The sequence below is a fragment of the Schistocerca piceifrons genome, chromosome 5 (genome assembly GCF_021461385.2).
Source record: "Schistocerca piceifrons isolate TAMUIC-IGC-003096 chromosome 5, iqSchPice1.1, whole genome shotgun sequence".
Taxonomy (NCBI): Eukaryota; Metazoa; Arthropoda; class Insecta; order Orthoptera; family Acrididae; genus Schistocerca; species Schistocerca piceifrons.
The window spans coordinates 600,666,501-600,687,771 of record NC_060142.1 but is presented as its reverse complement, the minus strand read 5'-3'; the positions used below and the strand labels follow the sequence as shown (position 1 = coordinate 600,687,771).

The 21,271-nt window shown below is 42.6% G+C and overlaps 1 protein-coding gene across 1 annotated transcript in view; it reads right to left on the bottom strand.

Moving 5' to 3' along the window:
- The window catches only part of LOC124798161 (mitochondrial uncoupling protein 2-like), a 43,618-nt gene extending 28,250 nt beyond the window's left edge, over positions 1 to 15,368 (bottom strand). Inside the window, exon 1 of the mRNA XM_047261444.1 lies at positions 15,243 to 15,368. The gene's annotated coding sequence lies outside the window, so the exon portion shown is untranslated. The remainder of the gene's footprint in view (positions 1 to 15,242) is intronic.
- Between the last annotated feature and the right edge of the window lie 5,903 nt (positions 15,369 to 21,271).

The following is a 21,271-nucleotide window of genomic DNA, read 5'->3' as shown; positions in this document are numbered from 1 at the left end:
GATCAACAACGGACCTCATATTTGCGGTAAGGCAACTGCAGGAAAGGCACTATGAGTACGGGAAGGACTTAATCATGGCCTTTTTGGATATTGAGAAGGCGTATGATAGTATCTGTAGGGACAAGCTCTGGGATGTGCTGAACGCAAAAGAGATAGATGAAGAGATTACACGAAAAGTCAGAAAAATGTATGAGGGAAGTGAGAGTTGTGTGAAAGTGGGGAGGGAACGTACTGCATGGTTCAAGCTGGAAAATGGGCTGCGACAGGGAAGTGCACTTTCGCCTTTATTGTTTATTATTGTTATGGATGAAATCCTACAGCAAGTATCAGATGCAATTGGAGATCATAAAATGAAAGCAGTGCTTTTTGCCGATGACCTGATGTTATGGGGAAATTGCGTGAAGGAGGTGCAAGAGCAGTTAGATGCATGGGAGGCAACGGCAGCACAATATGGAATGCATTTCTCTGCAAAGAAAAGTGAAATAATCGTCACAACAAGGAAGAAGAATAGGCCAAATGTGGATATAACTTGTGGTGGGGAAAAACTACAAGTGGTAGAGAACTTCAAGTACCTGGGAAGCGTGATTGAAAGTAAGGGGGGAAACGCAATGGAAATAAATGAAAGATGCAGAAAAGCAGGGCAGTTCTACAAATGCATTAGGGGGCTTATTTGGAGCAAGGAGGTGCCACAGAAATCCAAGGGAATTATATACCGAACCTACTTTGTCCCCATATTGACATACGGAAGTGAGACATGGGTAATGCACAAAAGCGACCAAAGTACAATACAGGCTAGTGAAATGAAGTTCCAGAGGAGCAGGTTGGGTGTAACAAGACGAGACAGATTGCGAAATTTGCATGTGAGGGAAAGACTAAAGGAGGAACCAGTACAGGACAGGATAGAAAAATCAAGACTGCAGTGGTATGGACACATGAAGAGAATGGATGAGGGAAGAATTCCAAAGAGGATGTTTGATCTGCAACTGGAGGGGAAGAGGCCCAGAGGAAGACCAAGAGATAGATGGGTGAAGGGAGTGAAGGAATGTGTGGTGAGAAGAGGAGAGAACTGGACGAAGGTGGAAGAGGGGGAGTGGTGGAAAGACAGAACACGGTGGAGAGGCTTGTGTTCCCGACAGACCCAGCCAGTGGCTGGAAACTGTCCAAGATGATGATGAGTCATAAATCCACTTGTGCAGAGACGGCTTCTTGCAGAATCGACGGCTGAATACACGTTGCACTTGAACAATGGACTGACTTCGCGCAAATTTCAACACACAAAATGTTCTCTCTTGTGGTATAGTCGTGAAGTTGCTACAAACAAGCAGCAGCGTAGTTGTATCAAAACTCTGAAGCTTCCTCTATCCAGTGACATGAGCAATGTGTCTATCTTTTATAGTTTGTCTGTGACTCTGTCAGAAATAACTGAAATCTGTTCTTTCTTCTTGAATGACCCGTTATATCTAGGTTACGCTTGTCATACAACACACAACCCAGTGCCTACAAGTATTAAGTACACAACGAAAAGAACAGGTTTCTCAGTTCACAGGACGGCATGACGCAAATTCCAACAGTCTACTGTCAGTTGTAGCAGGGCGTAACTAAATGACAGATACAACAATAAGGCAACATGTTCGTAGTGCCACCCGCAGTTTTGTTGATATTACGTTAAGGCGCACCATTAAGTAGTCAAAAGTGCGCGAAGCAAATTAATATAAGGGCACAGTAAATTAAAATAAACCTAAATGGCCAGTGAAAATAAAAATTAAAAAAAAGTGTTATAAAGGAGTTGTCCAAAGCAACGACAAGAAGCAGCCACGTCTATGTACATACAAACAATGTCATTCGTCAGCTTCATATAGACTGCAGTGCAAAACATAAATAAATAAAGTTCCAAAATAGTCTCATACTATAGTGAGGAAAAAGCTAGCCGACGCTTCGAAAAATTTTTCATGGCTGCTGGGATGAAACATAAGAGTTAGCAAGCAGATGACAAGTATCCTGTCAAAATATGGATTGCGCTCTCGTCATCAAACTTGAATCATTCTTCTGGAATATGATGCACACAGCTAACAGCACTTCATATCGCCTTGGCTGCTGGATGGACGTAAGCTACGGCCGGGCATGTAGTTGAGTTCATCCATTATGGCGTAGTGTTCCTTAATCCTCCCCCTGACACAGTACCGACGGCCTTGACGCTGAAGTCACTGTAAGCCGGGAAACACCATACTGCCGCAGCTACCTGGTACAATATCGTCCCGGTTGGCTGCAAAGTCCACCGATCCGTTGCCATCCATCAGCACACAACCTAGTGCCTACAAGAATTTCATATACTTCCCTAGTCTCTTCAGGTAAAGGAGACAGTCTTGGCTTGGGATATTTTCCGTGCTAAGCAAATCCACTCGAAGAATTTCAGGGAACTCAGTGACTGGATGCATATTAGGAAATGAGTCGTTCTATTTCATCTCCTTTATTCCAAGGCCCTCAAGATTGCTTTCACTTCTACAATATTGACGGTGAATTTGTTTCTCACAATATGGACGGTGAATTTATTTTTCAGGCGGACCTTGAGCGCATAGTCAGACCCACACAATAGTAACTCTGAAGTTTGTTCCTTTCCTTAGACTGGTAATAACTGATGATCGTACGTTAAAGGACATCGACATCCGAAAGCTAGCTATTTTGTCAGTCCTTAAATGGATGCTATTCAACCGATAAGCAGTATCAGGAAGCTCTGGTGAACTCTAGCACACATCATGCTGAAGTTTCCGTAAAATAAGCACTCCCAAATATTATATTTATTTCTTTACTGACCTATCGAAATGAGCAACCATATTTTTAAATTTAATAAAGACATCCTCCACCGTCAACCAGATCAAACGAATTTATTTTTTTATCAAACAACGTATTTATTTATGCACTTAATTCACCTGGCTATAGTGAGTATTCATGCTCACTCAAACATCTGTTAGATCCTTGGCTACTTAGCATGATCTGAATATAATAATAATAGTTATAATAATAAATACAGACATTAAAGTACTCTCAAACTTGTTAATGGTATATTTATTAATTTTCTCGTAGCAAAATGTTCTTGTCGAATGAAAGTAATGACAAACTAACAACAATGCTTGGCAGCAATACATGAGGAATTAAATCTGAAGAAGAAGCGGGCTAGTCCGGGCGATAGCGAAGAAATAAACGCATAAAGTTTGTTCATGAAATGGAAATGGAAAGAAAGGTATGAAGACTGCTAGGATAATGTTAACAATGTGACAGAAATGTTGATTCGCTGTTGGGTTGAAGCGTCTACTCTTTGTACCTTGGGACTGAAGGAAGACTGCTATGACGTGTCTACACCCCGGCAACGTGAGGTATCTACGTCATGGCAATGTGAAATGTAATGGACGTTCGGTGTTAGTCACCGTCGTGTGAAGGTGTCTTGTAACAGGTTACACTGCAGTGACAGTGGGATAAATGTGCTTGCTTAGAGCCCCGCTGGTAAGCGTTACGCTCACTCGATCGCTTTATCAATTGCTAGGCACGTTTGAGTGGGACCTTTACTGTCGGAATGCATGAAAACGGGTGGTCCGCACGTAATACTACCATAACATGGCGTGGATATAAGGAAGTGGCAAAGCACGTAGCTCAGGCACGCTGCTCGATCATACGCAGGGAACATAGTTAACAGCTTCCCAAGCGCTGAGACGGCACAGCAATACGCTGGAATTATTTTTTTTATCGCTTCACGAGTCAAATTTCTGCGTGGTGTGTCCATAATGCAACTGTCCAGAAGTCCCCGAAGGGAACACACTTTACCTTGTCTATAGCCTTTCTTGTCCTAGGGTACCCGGACTCATCGAGAAAAAGGGAAAAATGGAGAGGGGAAAAACCGTACACGAAACGCATGAGGTAGCACAAACACGCGGGAGTGCCTCGGGATTTAATTCGGAGCGTGTGTTTATTTATTTATTTCTTTAGCAGCTTATGATGTACATCTATGGAGTACGTTCAGCGGAAGGAAGATTAGGGTCTAGATCCCGTCGACGACCTTTTAATAGACACAGAGCACAAGTTCGGATTGGGGAAGGATGCCGAAGGAAACTGAACTGTCCTTTTCGAAGGGAACTATCCCGACATTCACTTTACAGGCGATTTAGGGAAATCACGGAAAACCTTAATATGGATGTCCGGACGGGAATCTGAACCGTTCTCCTCCTGAAAGTGAGTCCTCGTTTGGTCTCCAATTCGCATTTTTTGAGCATTTTGTAAAGGGCACTATTATCGGTAGTGCTAAAGACATAGTGACTCGTACCCCATTACGCATTGCGGCTTCGCTTAACACTCGTCTGTGAACACGCCTTTTCCGCCTGTTTCCCAAGCGTTGTTGTTCATCTTTCTCGTGGAACGGTCGTGTGCTGTCGATTTTTTACAAAAGAAGAACTGTATGCAGATTTGAAAAAATATGGATCACGAAATTTTCCAGCCGGCCAGTGTGGCCGAGCGGTTCTAGGCGCCTCCGTCTGGAACCGCGCGACCGCTACAGTCGCAGGTTCGAATCCTGCCTCGGGCATGGATATGTGTGATGTCTTTAGGTTAGTTAGGTTTAAGTAGTTCTAAGTTCTAGGGGACTGAAGACCTCTGAAGTTAAGTCCCATAGTGCTCAGAGCCATTTGAACCATTTGATTGGTTCGGCCGCATTCATGGGCGAATTGTGTTTCCTTTCAATTCTTCCCATAAACCATCTGCCTTCTCTGTGGCTAGATGTATGTGGTCGTTTCATTCCCACAACTGCATGTGGTCGCTGATTCAGCTTTTTTGCAGATAGATGACCTTGATGACGTAGCAGTGTTAGCACCTATTTGCCGTATTTATTCAAGTTACAATTGTCGATCAATAAAACATCCTTCAATTGGCATCAGCCTCTGAAGGAAACCAAGTTGCATGGCGCCAGCAAAGATTTTGGCAAAATTCAGAAAAACCTATGTAAGATGAGAAGGTACCAGGTTTACGAGAACTGGCCTTCCATATCAGAGTGCTGCATATTAGCTCCGCTACAAATCGCTTGCCGACATAACTAGAAGCGGGAAACATCGTCACATTATGGGAGTAAAATCCTCTGGAATACACTCACTCCTAAGTTGTTATACCCACAGAACCATTTCTAAATCCCACTTCCAACTAAAGTTACATTGTGTCTTAAAATAGGGAAAAGATAACAATAGCACCATAATGGTAGTTCAGTAAGCAATGTTAGGAACTGCAAACGAGTCAGGTAACAGACTTGAATGGGCGATATAATTTTGACTAGTGTAAACGACATGGAGGAATATTTATCCAGGTGAATGGATAGCGGATGAAACAACGAAATTCTTTTCTGGATTCCAAGGGATACGAAAAGATCCAGACGAAAACCCAGCGGAAAGTAGGAAGATGACATTACAAAACGAGGAGCAATAACACGGATGCCTGTAGCTGAATACTGTATCGCAAGGAAAAGTCTAGCGAAGGCCTTTATCCAACAGTGGACGCATTATGAAAGTGATGGTGATGATTACGACGCTTCTCTTATTGTCTGGAACATCAAAAACACATTAGTAGCCCTAGTCCAACCAAAGGAGCACGTAATGTAATGACATGTGCTACCATTTTTACATGAAATTTGGGAGAACTAGTAGAGGAAGTTTAACAGTGATATCAAAGAAGTACAAAGAAAAAGTGAGATATAAAAGTCAGGGAAAGAAATTAATTGATCTGTATGCTGTTGCACACCACTTTATGACAAACAGAAGTAAATATCTTTTTTATTTTTTATACTAGAACGCTGCCTGCTATTTTGCAGTGTTTGAGATAACCAGAAATCCACGTGGAAGGTAACGAGAACAATAGGGTGGGAAAAAACTTGAGAGGAAATATTACTCTTGGAACCCGATAATTACATCAATTTTCTTCGAATGGACACTGAAGCTTTCAAAAACTTGTTAAGGCCCTCGCAAAAGAGAAAACACGTCTCCAAATTCGCTCTTATGCGGCCACAGATGTGTCAAACGAGCCTGGACACGTCGAAGAAATCTTGTCAATTTAACCTTACTTTCGAAGCAGACGCTTTTCATGTATGCTGCATTTTGGCACTTGTGAGAATGGCTACAGATACAGATGAAATATTTCTAACATTGAGTCTGGGACTATGTTTAAAGAAGAAAAAAACAAGACGCTGGTCCACGGAATGGTTTAAAGTGAGAGAGAAATATACACCTGAAAACTTGTTAAAGGAAATGTTACACCCAGAAACTTAAGTTTATATCAACTTTCTACATTTAATTATCTGTGTAGCGTTACTTCGGCCTCGCGTTATAAGAGAAGACAAGTGCTGTATGCGAAAATTCATTCTCTTCTACTTGCTCCTCTAACGACAGTTCAATAGAATATCACAACGTGGTAACATATAGCCCACATCATCCGTGCAGGAACGGATAACTTCGATTTCTTTTATTTCATTGCACTCCTGCGTATTTGTTATGCGTAAAATATTGATGTTGTTCACAATCTCTTCCTGTGTAATATATGGCTGGGAAAGATGTGACCTCTACTATTTCGGTAATTGTTCGGGCTATTTTGTTTTTGTCCTTGATCGTAGTTTTCATAGTTGTGGAAACTCACGATACAGTGAGATAAATTGCAATAAAACAATTTTTCTCTAAACATATGTGGCGAATCATCGAAACAAACAACTTCAACCACCTTGTCAAACTTTCCGTCAATCAAAATTTCTCGCAAACACATCAAACACGATCTATGCTCGACAAACACGACAGACAGCACAGTAAGGGGGAAAAGCTTTGCAAACATATTACAGTTTGAGAAACTTTAATCGTGTAAGAGGGCCTTCAGGGAACTATCTGGTCCTTTGTCTCACCGACGCACGTGTCAAATCCCTTTGTGAGTGGCCACAGCCGCGGGCACAAAGTCCAGTGTTGCCAACGGCAGCGACGCGGCGCGTAGCCTTGATGAGGCTGCGCCTTTCTGACTCGCGACAGAAATAAGACCACAGAGAAGTCGTTAGAAGGCGCGAGCGAGCGGCTGCTATAACAGCTTGGCGCAGATCGGCCTGCGCCTGACGCAACACGGTGCTGGTTCGGCCAGGCGGCCTGCCAAACGAGACTGACTGTCCAGGAAGCGCTGGACGCCTGCCAATATTTTTGTGTGGACGCCAAAGCCACAGGTTCGCTGCCTCACGTGCTCATCAGCAGCGCACCTACTCTGCATTTGTTCATTGCAAATCACCAGACATTATTCGGTGTATGGCACATACCGTTGTAGAATCCCCTCCTCTTTTCTTGTCCTATTCGTGGAGGATGGATAATTGTGACTCGACTGTAGGTCCCCCAAGAACAGGCTGGATAAGGGTATCGTCAGGAGAGCCACAGGGGAGTGTGATAGGTCCGCTCTCACTACCTGCATACATGAATGATCTGACAGCAATATGCGGCTGTCTGCCGATGACGCTGTGGTGCACGGGAAAGTGTCGTTTAGTGGCTGTACGGGAACACCTGGCGAATGGCAGCTTGCTCTAAACGTACAAAAATGCTGATATAATGCAGATGAGTAGGAAAAGCAGTCCCGTAATGTCCGTGTATAGCACTGGTATTGTGCTGTTGACAGTCATGTCTACATCTACATCCATACTCCGCAAGCCACCTGACGGTGTGTGGCGGAGGGTACCTTGAGTACCTCTATCGGTTCTCCCTTCTATTCCAGTCTCGTATTGATCGTGGAAAGAAAGATTGTTGGTATGCCTCTGTGTGGGCTCTAATCTCTCTGATTTTATCCTCGTGGTCTCTTCGCGAGATATACGTAGGAGGGAGCAATATACTGCTTGACTCCTCGGTGAAGTTATCTTCTCGAAACTTCAACAAAAGCCCCTAGCGAGCTGCTGAGCGTCTCTCTTGCAGAGTCTTCCACTGGAGTTTATCATCTCCGTAACGAGAATGAGATTTTCACTCTGCAGAGGAGTGTGCGCTGATATGAAACTTCCTGGCAGATTAAAACTGTGTGCCCGACCGAGACTCGAACTCGAGACCTTTGCCTTTCGCGGGCAAGTGCTCTACCAACTGAGCTACCGAAGCACGACTCACGCCCGGTACTCACAGCTTTACTTCTGCCAGTACCTCGTCTCCTACCTTCCAAACTTTACAGAAGCAGGAGAGCTTCTGTAAAGTTTGGAGGGTAGGAGACGAGGTACTGGCAGAAGTAAAGCTGTGAGTACCGGGCGTGAGTCGTGCTTCGGTAGCTCAGTTGGTAGAGCACTTGCCCGCGAAAGGCAAAGGTCTTGAGTTCGAGTCTCGGTCGGGTACACAGTTTTAATCTGCCAGGAAGTTTCATCTCCGTAACGCTTTCGCGATTACTAAATTATCCTGTAACGAAGCGCGCTGCTCTCCGTTGGATCTTCTCTGTCTCTTCTATAAACCCAATCTGGTACGGATCCCACACCGGTGAGCAGTATTCAGGCAGTGGGCGAACAAGTGTACTGTAACCTACCTCCTTTGTTTTCGGACTGCATTTCCTTAAAATTCTTCCAATGAATCTCAGTCTGGCATCTGCTTTACCGACGACTAATTTCATATTGTCATTCCATTTTAAATCACTCCTAATGCGTACTCTCAGATAATTTATGGAATTAACTGCTTTCAGTTGCTGACCTACAATATTGTAGCTAAACGATAAAGGATCTTTCTTTCTATGTATTCGCAGCACATTACATTTGTCTACATTGAGATTCAGTTGCCATTCCCTGCACCATGCGTCAATTCGTTGCAGATCCTCCTACATTTCAGTACAATTTTCCACTGTTACTACCTCTCGATATACACAGCATCATACGCAAAAAGCCTCAGTGAACTTCCGATGTTATCCACAAGGTCATTAATACATATTGTGAATAGCAACGGTCCTCGATTAAATATCTAGGCGCAACGCTGCAAAACAATTTGAAATGGAACGGGCACAACAAAAACATTAGTAGGGAAGGTGAACGGTAATCTTCGTTTATTGTGAGAATCTTCGGCAAGTGCGGGCCCTCTATAAAGGTGACAGCGTATAGAACACCAGTGCGACCAAGTCTTGAACACTGCTCGAATATTTGGGATCTCAGCAGGTCGGATTAAAGGAAGAGAGGTAAGCAGTTCAGAGGCGGACTGGTAAATTTGTTACCGGTAGGTGCGATAAACATGCGGGTATTATAGGGATGCTTTGTGAACTCAAAACGCGAATCCCTGGATGGAAGACAAAGTTCCTTCCGCGAAACACTTTTGAGGAAATTTAGAGAACCGGCATTTGAAGCTGACTACAAAACGATTCTACTGCCGCCAACCTACACTTCGCGAAAGGACCACGAAGATAAGATAAGAGAAATTAGGGCCCGTACGGAGGCGTATAAATAGTCTTTCTTCCCTCGTTCTATTTGCGAGTGGACCAGGAAAGGGACGAGGTACACACTGCCATCCACCATAAGGTGCTTGCAGAGTATTTACGTAGATATAGATGGAGTCTGTTCAAAGGTCGGAGAAAGCCAAGGGCACAAGGGTAGTGAGATGTTATATCGATTAATTTGATCGTCGTGATCATTATTCGAAATGTGTCGTCGTAGATAACGGTATGTTTCTTGACACTTGTGGGAAAGTGGACTCTCGGAATTTGGAAAATAGCACTCTCCATATTCGGTGTCAAGATGTTTCTCTCCCTCAGAAAACCTTTTGTTGCAATTGCCAGGTTTCATTCTCCCCATTACTTCTACCATTGTTAGTTATTTTGCCGCCGAAACAGAAAAATTTTTATGTCGTATTTCGCGCCTGATTTCCTAGAATTTCAGAGCTAGAAACTTTTACTGAAACTACTGGTTCTGAACATAATCTAATAAGGAAATGATACTGTTAACGGTAACCATTACTGACACGAAGGTAATTGGAACTTCTGAAGTGTAATGTTACAGAAGATTGTGAAAATCTACACTACTGGCCATTAAAATTGCTACATCGCGAAGATAGCGTGCTACAGACGCGAAATTTAACCGACAGGAAGAAGATGCTGTGGTATGCAAATGATTAACTTTTCAGAGCATTCACACAAGGTTGGCGCCTGACATGAGGAAAGTTTAAAATCGATTTCTCATATACAAACAGCAGTCGACCGGCGTTGCCTGGTGAAACGTTGTTGTGATGGCTCGTGTAAGAAGGAGAAATGCGTACCATCACGTTTCTGACGTTGATGAAGGTCGGATTGTAGCCTATCGCGATTGCGGTTTATCGTATCGCGGAATTGCTGCTCGCGTTGGTAGAGATCCAATGACTGTTAGCAGAATATGGAATCGGTGGGTTCAGGAGAGTAATAAGGAACGCCGTGCTGGATCCCAACGGCCTCGTATCACTAGCAGTCGAGATGACAGGCATCTTATCTGCATGGATGTAACGGATCGTGCAGCCACGTCTCGATCCCTGAGTTAACAGATGGGGACGTTTGCAAGACAACAACCATCTTCTACACCAACAGTTCGACGACGTTTGCAGCAGCATGGACTATCAGCTCGGAGACCGTGGCTGCGGTTACCGTTGACGCTGCATCACAGACAGGAGCGCCCGCGATGGTGTACTCAACGACGAACCTGGGTGCACGAATGGCAAAACGTCATTTTTTCAGGTGAATCCAGGTTCTGTTTACAGCATCGTGATGGTCGCATCCGTGTTTGGCGACATCGCGGTGAACGCACATTGGAAGCGTGTATTCGTCATCGCCATACTGGCGTATCACCTAGCGTGATGGTATGGGGTGCCATCGGTTACACGTCTCGGTCACCTCTTGTTTGCATTGACGGCACTTTGAACAATGGACGTTACATTGCAGATGTGTTACGTCCCGTGGCTCTACCCTTCATTCGATCCCTGCGAAACCCTACATTTCAGCAGGATAATGCACGACCGCATGTTGCAGGTCCTGTACGGGCCTTTCTGGCTCGTCACAATAAGCCAGTCACTACTCTTGATGAACTGTGGTATCGTGTTGAAGCTGCATGGGCAGCTGTACCTGTACACGCAATCCAAGCTCTGGCTCAGGCGTATCAAGGCCGTTATTACCCCAGAGGTGGTTGTTCTGGGTACTGATTTCTCAGGATCTATGCACCCAAATTGCGTGAAAATGTAATCACATGGCAGTTCGAGTATAATATATTTGTCCAATGAATACCCATTTATCATCTGCATTTCTTCTTGGTGTAGCAATTTTAATGGCCAGTAGTGTAGATGGATAAATCAGAGAATTAATGAAGTGCTACTGAACCAAACTGGCAAGCAAAGATCTTTACGGCATAACTTGAGTAAAAGAAGGAAGAGGTTGATGTGATACATCTTGAGGCATCAAGCAAGGGCGCCTATGCCTGGGGCCAACAAGTAGCTGCCTCCCCCTCCCCACCCCCTAGCTCTCACGGAAAGGAAAAAAATATAGTTGAATAACGTGGTTTTCTTTCAATAACATAATTGGAAAGTGGGTATCACGCATATATTTATCAGAGTCTGAGCTGGAACTTTTTAAATCGTCATCGTCTTCCAAAATATCAAAAATACTCCATGTCCGAGGTCTTACCGCCCCCCCCCCCCACCCCAACAAAATATCGTATGGGTGCCCTTGGCATCAAGGAATATTTAATTTGGCATTTGATGAAAGTGTGAAGGGTAAACATTGTAGAAGGAGACCAAGGCTTAAATACAGAATACAGGAAGCACGTCCAAACTGATGCTGGTTGCCGCAGACATGCAGAGACGAAGAGGCTTGCACAGGATACGGTATCGTGAAGAACTGCATCAAATTTGTCCTCTTACTAAAGACAACACCACAAGCTCTCCATAACGCACATACCCAACCTGGAAGCGTCTCTAAACTGGAGTACGTTGATTGTTTCTCCGACACTCTCATCTCAGACGAATCGCAAAGTTCTTCTTCGAATATTGACATCTGAGGTCTAAAAATGACAACCTACAACTACCACTGGAATGAACGAGGCTGTAGATAAACGGTATGTATGCATCCACCGGACGGACGCCTTACGTTCGACTGTCTCTTTTGTACTAATCGAAAGGAGTATACAATTTTAGGCAGCAACTATTCTTTTCCACAACACTTTAGTACACAAGCAATTCTCAAGGCTTGTCATAGAATTATACATCTGCTGCATCATCCATACACCGCAGCGAAGTAGTGGTGATCCACGTGCACTACAGTATCATTAATCAAACACTGTAGAATTCCCACTCCACATCTAAAGACTTAATCTACGAGAGTTGAATTATCATACAATCATGAGGGCCCGCAGAAATTTATCCAGGGGGAAGAGAGTGGAACCAAGAGTCTAAAATTCTCTTTTTTTATACAAATAAGTTGGTCAGTTTTGAGTGGGGCCACGCAACAAGAACTAGATTTTATAAATGACAGAAAATCCTTGTATATCCCACCAGAAAAATGAAATGAATGAGAACTCTGCGATGAATAAAAACTGTACTCCAGATTCCAGGGACGCGAGTGGGGTGGTGGGTGGGGGGAGAGGGGGCAAATGCCCCATCTTGCCCCTCTCCCCATCATTGTGGTTGGTAGCCTAGACATATAATGGCGATTACCACAGAAAATTCTTCCATTGCAGTTCAAACTCTGTCAGCTTCGCGCGTCTGACGGCTTTGTGTAATCCCCACCTGCGCACCGCTCGTGCAAAGGGAGTAGATAAAGGTACTTGAGCGAGGCAGGGAAAGGTATTACCAACTCGTACTGCTGATATTCCAGAACTTCGTTGCTTCAGCGGTGGCTGTTTTATTTTGCCACGCTGTCGCTTCTGGAAAACGATCTACAACTGCTTACGTATTCTTATGAGGCTCTTTGTTATAAAAAAGAAATCATATGTAGGAAAAAAAAACGTGCAGACACAAACACAAAACTACTGTTATTTACTACTTTCTGCCTTTGACGTCTCTCAATGGTAGTCTTCTAAGTTAGAAATCGATTTTCAATATAAGTAGACAGGAGTGAACGTAATTGTGTGTGCGTGTTTTGCTTGTTTCTAACTTCTTGCTGTCTTACAAAATCGTCATGGAAAAATTTGAGATAAATGTACACGCAAGAGTGTTTCCCGCTTCGACACATCTAAAAGAGTCAATGAAACTACTGGAAATAGCCCCTCTCGTTGAGCTAATGAAGTCATTGCCAAAGAAGAGAGATTTTTCATTCATGTAATTGTGAGGGAGCTGGCGTACTAGCTTTGCTGTCAACCAACTCCATCACAAAACAACAAACTTAGAATGTTTATCAGTTACACTTAGACTTAAAGACAAAGGCAATTACTAAAATTTGGACTTAATTTATTGAAAGAAAGCAACAGATTGATGTAATTTTATGTTGAATAAACTTGTAGGCCATAAGAAACAAATGTTACGCATGTCGCATTAAATCGGCCACGCTTTAAAAGCAAACTGTTTTAGTAATATTATTTCAATCTTCCAGACAAATTAAGTTAGTCCGTATCTAATCAAATTCACAGAACAGAGGCAGTGTTTTACCCTAAGAGCATTAGGAGTTTTTACACTTAAAACCATGCTATGAGTTCGAACAACATTGAGATGTGCAAGTGAAAAGCAATTTAAAGATTGACAGAACGCAATTTTGACATAATTTCTCCGTTGGTGTTATCATATGTCTGTGCTTCTTCCTCCTTTTTTTTTTTAAACAATCGCAAAGAGTGTTGGTATCTTTCATCACTTTCAATCCTTTGTCGCTCTCTTCGCCACTGTATACCTCTAACTCCATTGTTCTTAGGAGCAAGTGCTATATATTCGTATTCTTTGGCTCCCCCCTCCTTCCATTGACACATTATCTCTACCTATATAACAGCACATACCATGCCAAACGGTTCCTTTCTTGATTGTCTCTCTCGCAAACTTTTTCCTTCCGTTTTCAACACCCTTTTCTTTATTTTCTAAAAGCAGACGCCATGTCACTGCCAGCGCTCAGACAAGGCAGTCCGTTCGATAATGAAGCTAATGGTTGCGTCAGGGCACCGCCCACATTAGCGCGGCGTGTTCAAAATTTTTGATGCCGGTGCCCTCTGGTTTCTTGCTTGCACTACGTTCTATGTCGTGGCGGTTGTTATTCACCCAAATGAATGAAAAGTAGGACCGGTTTATGAAATTAAGATACATTAATATTAAGGAATACGCTTTTCCAATCAACATCCGAACATTTCCGTTGCCATCACCATTGTTTTAGTGCCCGTTAACAGCACATAATGGCAGATTGGTGCTAATACACATGTGCTTAGATACTGTAGACTCATGAAGGTGTTTTATTTTTTGCATATAGATGTTTTTAAAAGTAATCATAGAAAGTTATAGAGTACTCACTTTAACACGTAAGAAGAGTTAATTCAGAACAGAGTGTGCAACTGAACTTCGTGCGGATATTACACATGCTGCTATCCATATAAGCGAAATAAATAATAATAAATAACAATAAATTCAGATATCATCTTAAGAGGGACGGCAAGATTACGAGAACAGAAAGGGAAAACCAGAAATACTGTAACAAGTATTTCGTTTTCCTTTACCTAAAAAAGCGGCAGCGAAAAACGTTAACGAGGTGCAGTGTAAAGCCGGCACACGTAAAGTTGACAAACTGAATTCCTACATCTTGTGGGAAACTGTATCATACTGTCAGCATACAAGTTCACTTCCGCCAATCTACTTGCATAAAATCTACATTTATATGATGATATGCGAACATTATATTTTCCAAAGTCAGTTTGCTACATGTAAAATAATAATGCCTTACAAAAAATGAAAAATATTTGCCTTTAGTGAATGAATACAGTCTTGTTCGCGCCACTATAAGTGCCGGTCATATCAAAATGCTACACTGGCAAAATGCAACATGCCTGTCTAAGGTTTTCATGAATTAGATTGTAGATATAGAGGAAAAGACACACTGAGCGCTGGTTGCTGGCAAGTCAATACACAAGAACTGCTAAAAAGAAAACCAGGCTTATATTACAATTTGTTAAATAAAAGAGCGACCGTGGCAAATTTCTAACGTTTTATTTATTGGAAGTGAAGTATTTACTGAATTCAGTCTCCTAAAGCAGCTCTTATTGTTAGCGATAAAGCGTGTTGCAGCGCTCACATGGGCCGCCATGTAGCAAACGATATTTGTAGTGTACTTACTGGTTCACGGTAGATCTCTGGACAACAACTGAGCATTCGAACAGCGCAGCGTGGTATATATTTGCGCCTCAGTGACCAATCGCGAACGGCGAGACAACACAGCCACGGGAGAGCAGCCAATCGCTGCGTCCGTTGTGTAACGGCCGCTATCGAGCAGCCGCCGGTCAAAGTCCGCCGGAGTTGCTCAGTCGGTCGCAGCTGCGGTGGCGCAGGCTAGCGGGAACGGGAGCTGTTATTGATTGGCGGCGCGGCGAGAGCTAGCTCCCTTCCCCGACACCCACGAATACGCGGAAATGTGGCGGTCGCAAGCGACGCGCTCAACAAAGGAAGAGAAACCAGAAAAGTCACAAAGGACAATGGTGCTGAAACTTTATTCCTTCCCTTTCTTCGAAAAAGTAGGGCTGAAGCTCAGCGTTTGTAGTTTTTCAGATCATAATATAATGGTCTAGGTACTAGCCTCCAGATCGGTGCAGTTGCTGAGTCTGTTCTCAGTGCTCTGATTTACAAACACATTAACGTCACCTATATTTTAATGTCTATATTTGGTATGCAGGTGAACTGTTTCCTCCTTTGTAGTTGGACATAAGTGAAAAATTACACACAATATTTATGATTCAACTCTGTACGTATCTCCGCATGATTCCCATAACAATCCACAGAAAAAGAAATAAATCGGGATTTAACTAGTTACCCAGTGAGTTTATAACACGGACTCCTTTCTCTGTCAAAAGGCAATTATTGAATGCTTTCTAACTACTCTCAGTAAATTAAATAACTTACCACCAGTAGCCCTCCATCTTATTTGATGTGGGCTTGCATAGTGTTTTAAATGAAGGACATCATCATCAAACATAACTACCTTGCTGAAATTTTGCGCGTCTTTTTGAATACACTGGACCCATTGTGACAAATGTCCAACTTTATTTAGCACTAGGTAATAGTAATGTGCTGTTGGCGATCTGCTTCTTACAGATACAACACATTCTTAGCAAAGTTTATTTCTTTCTTTGATTTTACTAGGATCAATGCGTCTGATTGTAATTCTCAGTGCTTTTGTGAGCGAACGAAACTGCGAATCCTAAAATTTGTGTATCTGCTAAACACTAAATGTGTTGCTGGCAACGTGTCCGCTGACAGCTGACGAAGTTACTTGAAAATGGTTCCCGTGAAGCTGATCACCTTATGGATGTCAGGCAATACCTAAACACCCTCCAAAAACTACGGCGTAAGGTTCAACTACAATCATCAAACAAATGAGATAACTTCCTGTAGAATCGTAACTATCATCATTCAGAGCAGCATCGATTTCAAATATTTATACATCTAATTTTTACAATACAGGCTGCGTAAGGGGCTTCGTCTTAAAATTAGTTGCAGTACCCCTTGTTTTGATATAAGTTTATGCCTTAATTAGCTATTATATTTTCCGTTTGTTTTCCAGCTACCTGCACCTGTGACTGATTATATAGTAAGCTTCCCCTTCTTAGGACACGAGGACAGTTTGTAAATAAAACCATAATAAAGTCATATTGTGTAATATTCAATTACATTCTGTGGGCATGTTATTATCACTGTCTTTAGAATGGTTTCTGTAAAGTGTAAAAGTAAAACGGGGTCTGGCATTATGGAGCTGTTGTTATACATACTGGATGTATGTGTAGGTAAATTAAAACTTTCTTGGGGAAATGATGGAGTTCGAACGTGAAGAAGATCAGGAGAATACAGGAACTTCAGACGGTTATTAAGTATTACGTACGCAGAGTTGGTCAAACAAGAGTGATGGCGCAATTCACAGAAGTAGGCTACACTTTGTTCATCTGAAGAGCTGATATACAAATCAAGTAAAATCCACTTTTACCTTTTCTTGGGGTGGACATCGTATCACGTTCCTTGAAAGGAATTCTAGCAAGTGCAAACTGTTTTGCATCAAAAGACGTTAATTTCCCAACGTTACGGCGTATTCGAAATGTGTGTTTTAGGACAGCTGATATTTTTAAAAATATCGAGAGTCCGATATTCGATATTTAACAAAATATCATTATCGGCTCTCGATATATAGAAAAAAATTATTGGTACGTGGACGGAAAAAATATCGACATACTGGTCTAGAAAAATATCGGATGTTCATTGTAAACAGACCGCTGGTTTTAATGCTATATATTTAAGCATTTGTAGACTTAGAGAAAGCTTTTGACAATGTTGACTGGAATACTCTCTTTCAAATTCTGAAGGTGGCAGGGGTAAAATACAGGGAGCGAAAGGCTATTTACAATTTGTACAGAAACCAGATGGCAGTTATAAGGGTCGAGGGGCAAGAAAAGGGGAGTAGTGGTTGGGAAGGGAGTGAGACAGGGTTGTAGCCTCTCCCCGATGTTATTCAATCTGTATATTGAGCAAGCAGAAAAGGAAACAAAAGAAAAATTCGGAGTAGGTATTAAAATCCATGGAGAAGAAATTAGAACTTTGAGGTTCGCCGATGACATTGTAATTCTGTCAGATACAGCAATGGACTTGGAAGAGCAGTTGAACGGAATGGACAGTGTCATGAAAGAAGGGTATAAGATGAACATCAACAAAAGCAAAACGAGGATAATGGAATGTAGTCGAATTAAGTCGGGTGATGCTGAGGGAATTAGACTAGGAAATGAGACACTCAAAGCAGTAAAGGAGTTTTGCTATTTGGGGAGCAAAATAACTGATGATGGTCGAAGTAGAGAGGATATAAAATGTAGACTGGCAATGGCAAGGAAATCGTTTCTGAAGAAGAGAAATTTGTTAACATCGAGTATAGATTTAAGTGTCAGGAAGTCGTTTCTGAAAGTATTTGTATGGAGTGTAGCCATGTATGGAAGTAAAACGTGGACGATAAATGGTTTAGACAAGAAGAGTGTAAAAGCTTTCGAAATGTGGTGCTACAGAAGAATTCTGAAGATAAGGTGGGTAGATCACGTAACTAATGAGGAGGTATTGAATAGGATTGGGGAGAAGAGAAGTTTGTGGCACAACTTGACTAGAAGAAGGGATCGGTTGGTAGGGCATGTTTTGAGGCATCAAGGGATCACAAATTTAGCATTGGAGGGCAGCATGGAGGGTAAAAATCGTAGAGGGAGACCAAGAGATGAATACACTAAGCTGATTCAGAAGGATGTAGGTTGCAGTAGGTACTGGGAGATGAAGAAGCTTGCACAGGATAGAGTAGCATGGAGAGCTGCATCAAACCAGTCTCACGACTGAAGACCACAACAACAACAACAACATTTAAGCATTGAATTATTATTAGATATTCTGTACATCAACAAGCTACCGGGCTGCCTATCCTCCTTAGAGCAAGAATTGAAAGGAAGACGATGGGGGTAACCATTTTGCTAATATTGGTAACCGCATGTAAGTGGCACAAAAAAGGTGTAGGATGCGTCCGCCGTTCTGTTTCGTCACAAGTCGGATTTTTCCGGCGCACTTCATGTCGGCTTTCCTGTTTGTTCTTTTTTTTGCCGACCCCAGCGACCTAACAGTTGCAGAGTCAAAACAGCATGGTGAAACTAAACGTTGCAGTTTCTGTTGGAAGCGCCGTGCGCCAATGACGTCAGTATTTCGCCTCAGACGTCTCCGTACTCCGCAAAATCCAATCTTATCATTTAGATTTTTGTTCATCATTCTCGGCAGCTATTTTTGAAAAATGCTGATGTGAAGAAATAGCACACTAGTTGCTTAGAAATTGTTTTTTAACGCAGCTGGTGTGCTATTTCTTCACATCGGAAATTTTGTTATTCCATTCACACCGCCACCCCACAGTGCAATAGGACTTCTTCTTTTGTGCCAAACAATCCAAGAGAAAGACTTGATGTGATGAAAGCTCCAAAATTAATAAGACTTCTTCACACAGTGAAAATAAAATTATGTTCTACTACAATTTCAGAAGAACAACTTAGATATTTACCGAAAACTGTTTAAGGAATATAATATAAAATAAAAATATCGGCACTCGACATTGCCATTGCGATGTCGATATATCAATATATTGGGGAACAGTATCGATCTTATACGTCGATACGTTTTAGAGAAAATCAAAGAAGCATCGATATTTTATCAGCAGCTCTACTGTGTTTGAAGCAGACCGTTTTACATCCGTCTGTCCGCTTGTTGCGAAAGAAGTTAATTGCTTCTCCAATCAGGAACACCCTTGTGATGCTCATTCCTGGTGCTCAAGTACCAATATGACGTGTTTAGGATTACGATTTCATTATACTGCGTACATTCCAGTATTTTTGGAGCCTCTATCTGCTCTTTTCATAACTACAGGGTTATTACAAATGATTGAAGCGATTTCACAGCTCTACAATAACTTTATTATTTGAGATATTTTCACAATGCTTTGCACACACATACAAAAACTCAAAAAGTTTTTTTAGGCATTCACAAATGTTCGATATGTGCCACTTTAGTGATTCGGCAGACATCAAGTCGATAATCAAGTTCCTCCAACACTCGGCGCAGCATGTCCCCATCAATGAGTTCGAAAGCATTCTTGATGCGAGCTCGCAGTTCTGGCACGTTTCTTGGAAGAGGAGGTTTAAACACTGAATCTTTCACATAACCCCACAGAAAGAAATCGCATGGGGTTAAGTCGGGAGAGCGTGGAGGCCATGACATGAATTGCTGATCATGATCTCCACCACGACCGATCCATCGGTTTTCCAATCTCCTGTTTAAGAAATGCCGAACATCATGATGGAAGTGCGGTGGAGCACCATCCTGTTGAAAGATGAAGTCGGCGCTGTCGGTCTCCAGTTGTAGCATGAGCCAATTTTCCAGCATGTCCAGATACACGCGTCCTGTAACGTTTTTTCGCAGAAGAAAAATGGGCCGTAAACTTTAAACCGTGAGATTGCACAAAACACGTTAACTTTTGGTGAATTGCGAATTTGCTGCATGAATGCGTGAGGATTCTCTACCGCCCAGATTCGCACATTGTGTCTGTTCACTTCACCATTAAGAAAAAATGTTACTTCATCACTGAAAACAAGTTTTGCACTGAACGCATCCTCTTCCATGAGCTGTTGCAACCGCCCCGAAAATTCAAAGCGTTTGACTTTGTCATCGGGTGTCAGGGCTTGTAGCAATTGTAAACGGTAAGGCTTCTGTTTTAGCATTTTCCGTAAGATTTTCCAAACCGTCGGCTGTGGTATGTTTAGCTCCCTGCTTGCTTTATTCGCCGACTTCCGCGGGCTACACGTGAAACTTGCCCGCACGCGTTCAACCGTTTCTTCGCTCACTGCAGGCCGACCCGTTGATTTCCCCTTACAGAGGCATCCATAAGCTTTAAACTGCGCATACCATCGCCGAATGGAGTTAGCAGTTGGTGGATCTTTGTTGAACTTTGTCCTGAAGTGTCGTTGCACTGTTATGACTGACTGATGACAGTGCATTTCAAGCACGACATACGCTTTCTCGGCTTCTGTCGCCATTTTGTCTCACTGCGCTCTCGAGCGCTCTGGCGGCAGAAACCTGAAGTGCGGTTTCAGCCGAACAAAACTTTATGAGTTTTTCTACGTATCTGCAGTGTGTCGTGACCATATGTCAATGAATGGAGCTACAGTGAATTTATGAAATCGCTTCAATCATTTGTAATAGCCCTGTATTTTATTGTTAATATTATCATACGAGTTATTATTCAGCAACTGTCGATTGCATAGCGATATATTTAATGTTTTTCTGAAAACTGTCTTGAGCAGCTAGTTCGACAGCTCACACGCAATGGAAATATTTTAGACCTCGTAGCTACAAACACACCTGACTTTGTCAGATGGTCAAATGCGTGTGAATTCTTAAGAGACCAAACTGCTGAGGTCGGCCGGCTGTGGTGGCCGAGCGGTACTGGGCGCTGCAGTCTGGAGCCGCGCGACCGCTACGGTCGCAGGTTCGAATCCTGCCTCGGGCATGGATGTGTGTAATGTCCATAGGTTGGTTAGGTTTAAGTAGTTCTAAGTTGTAGGGGACTGATAACCTCAGAAGTTAAGTCCCATAGTGCT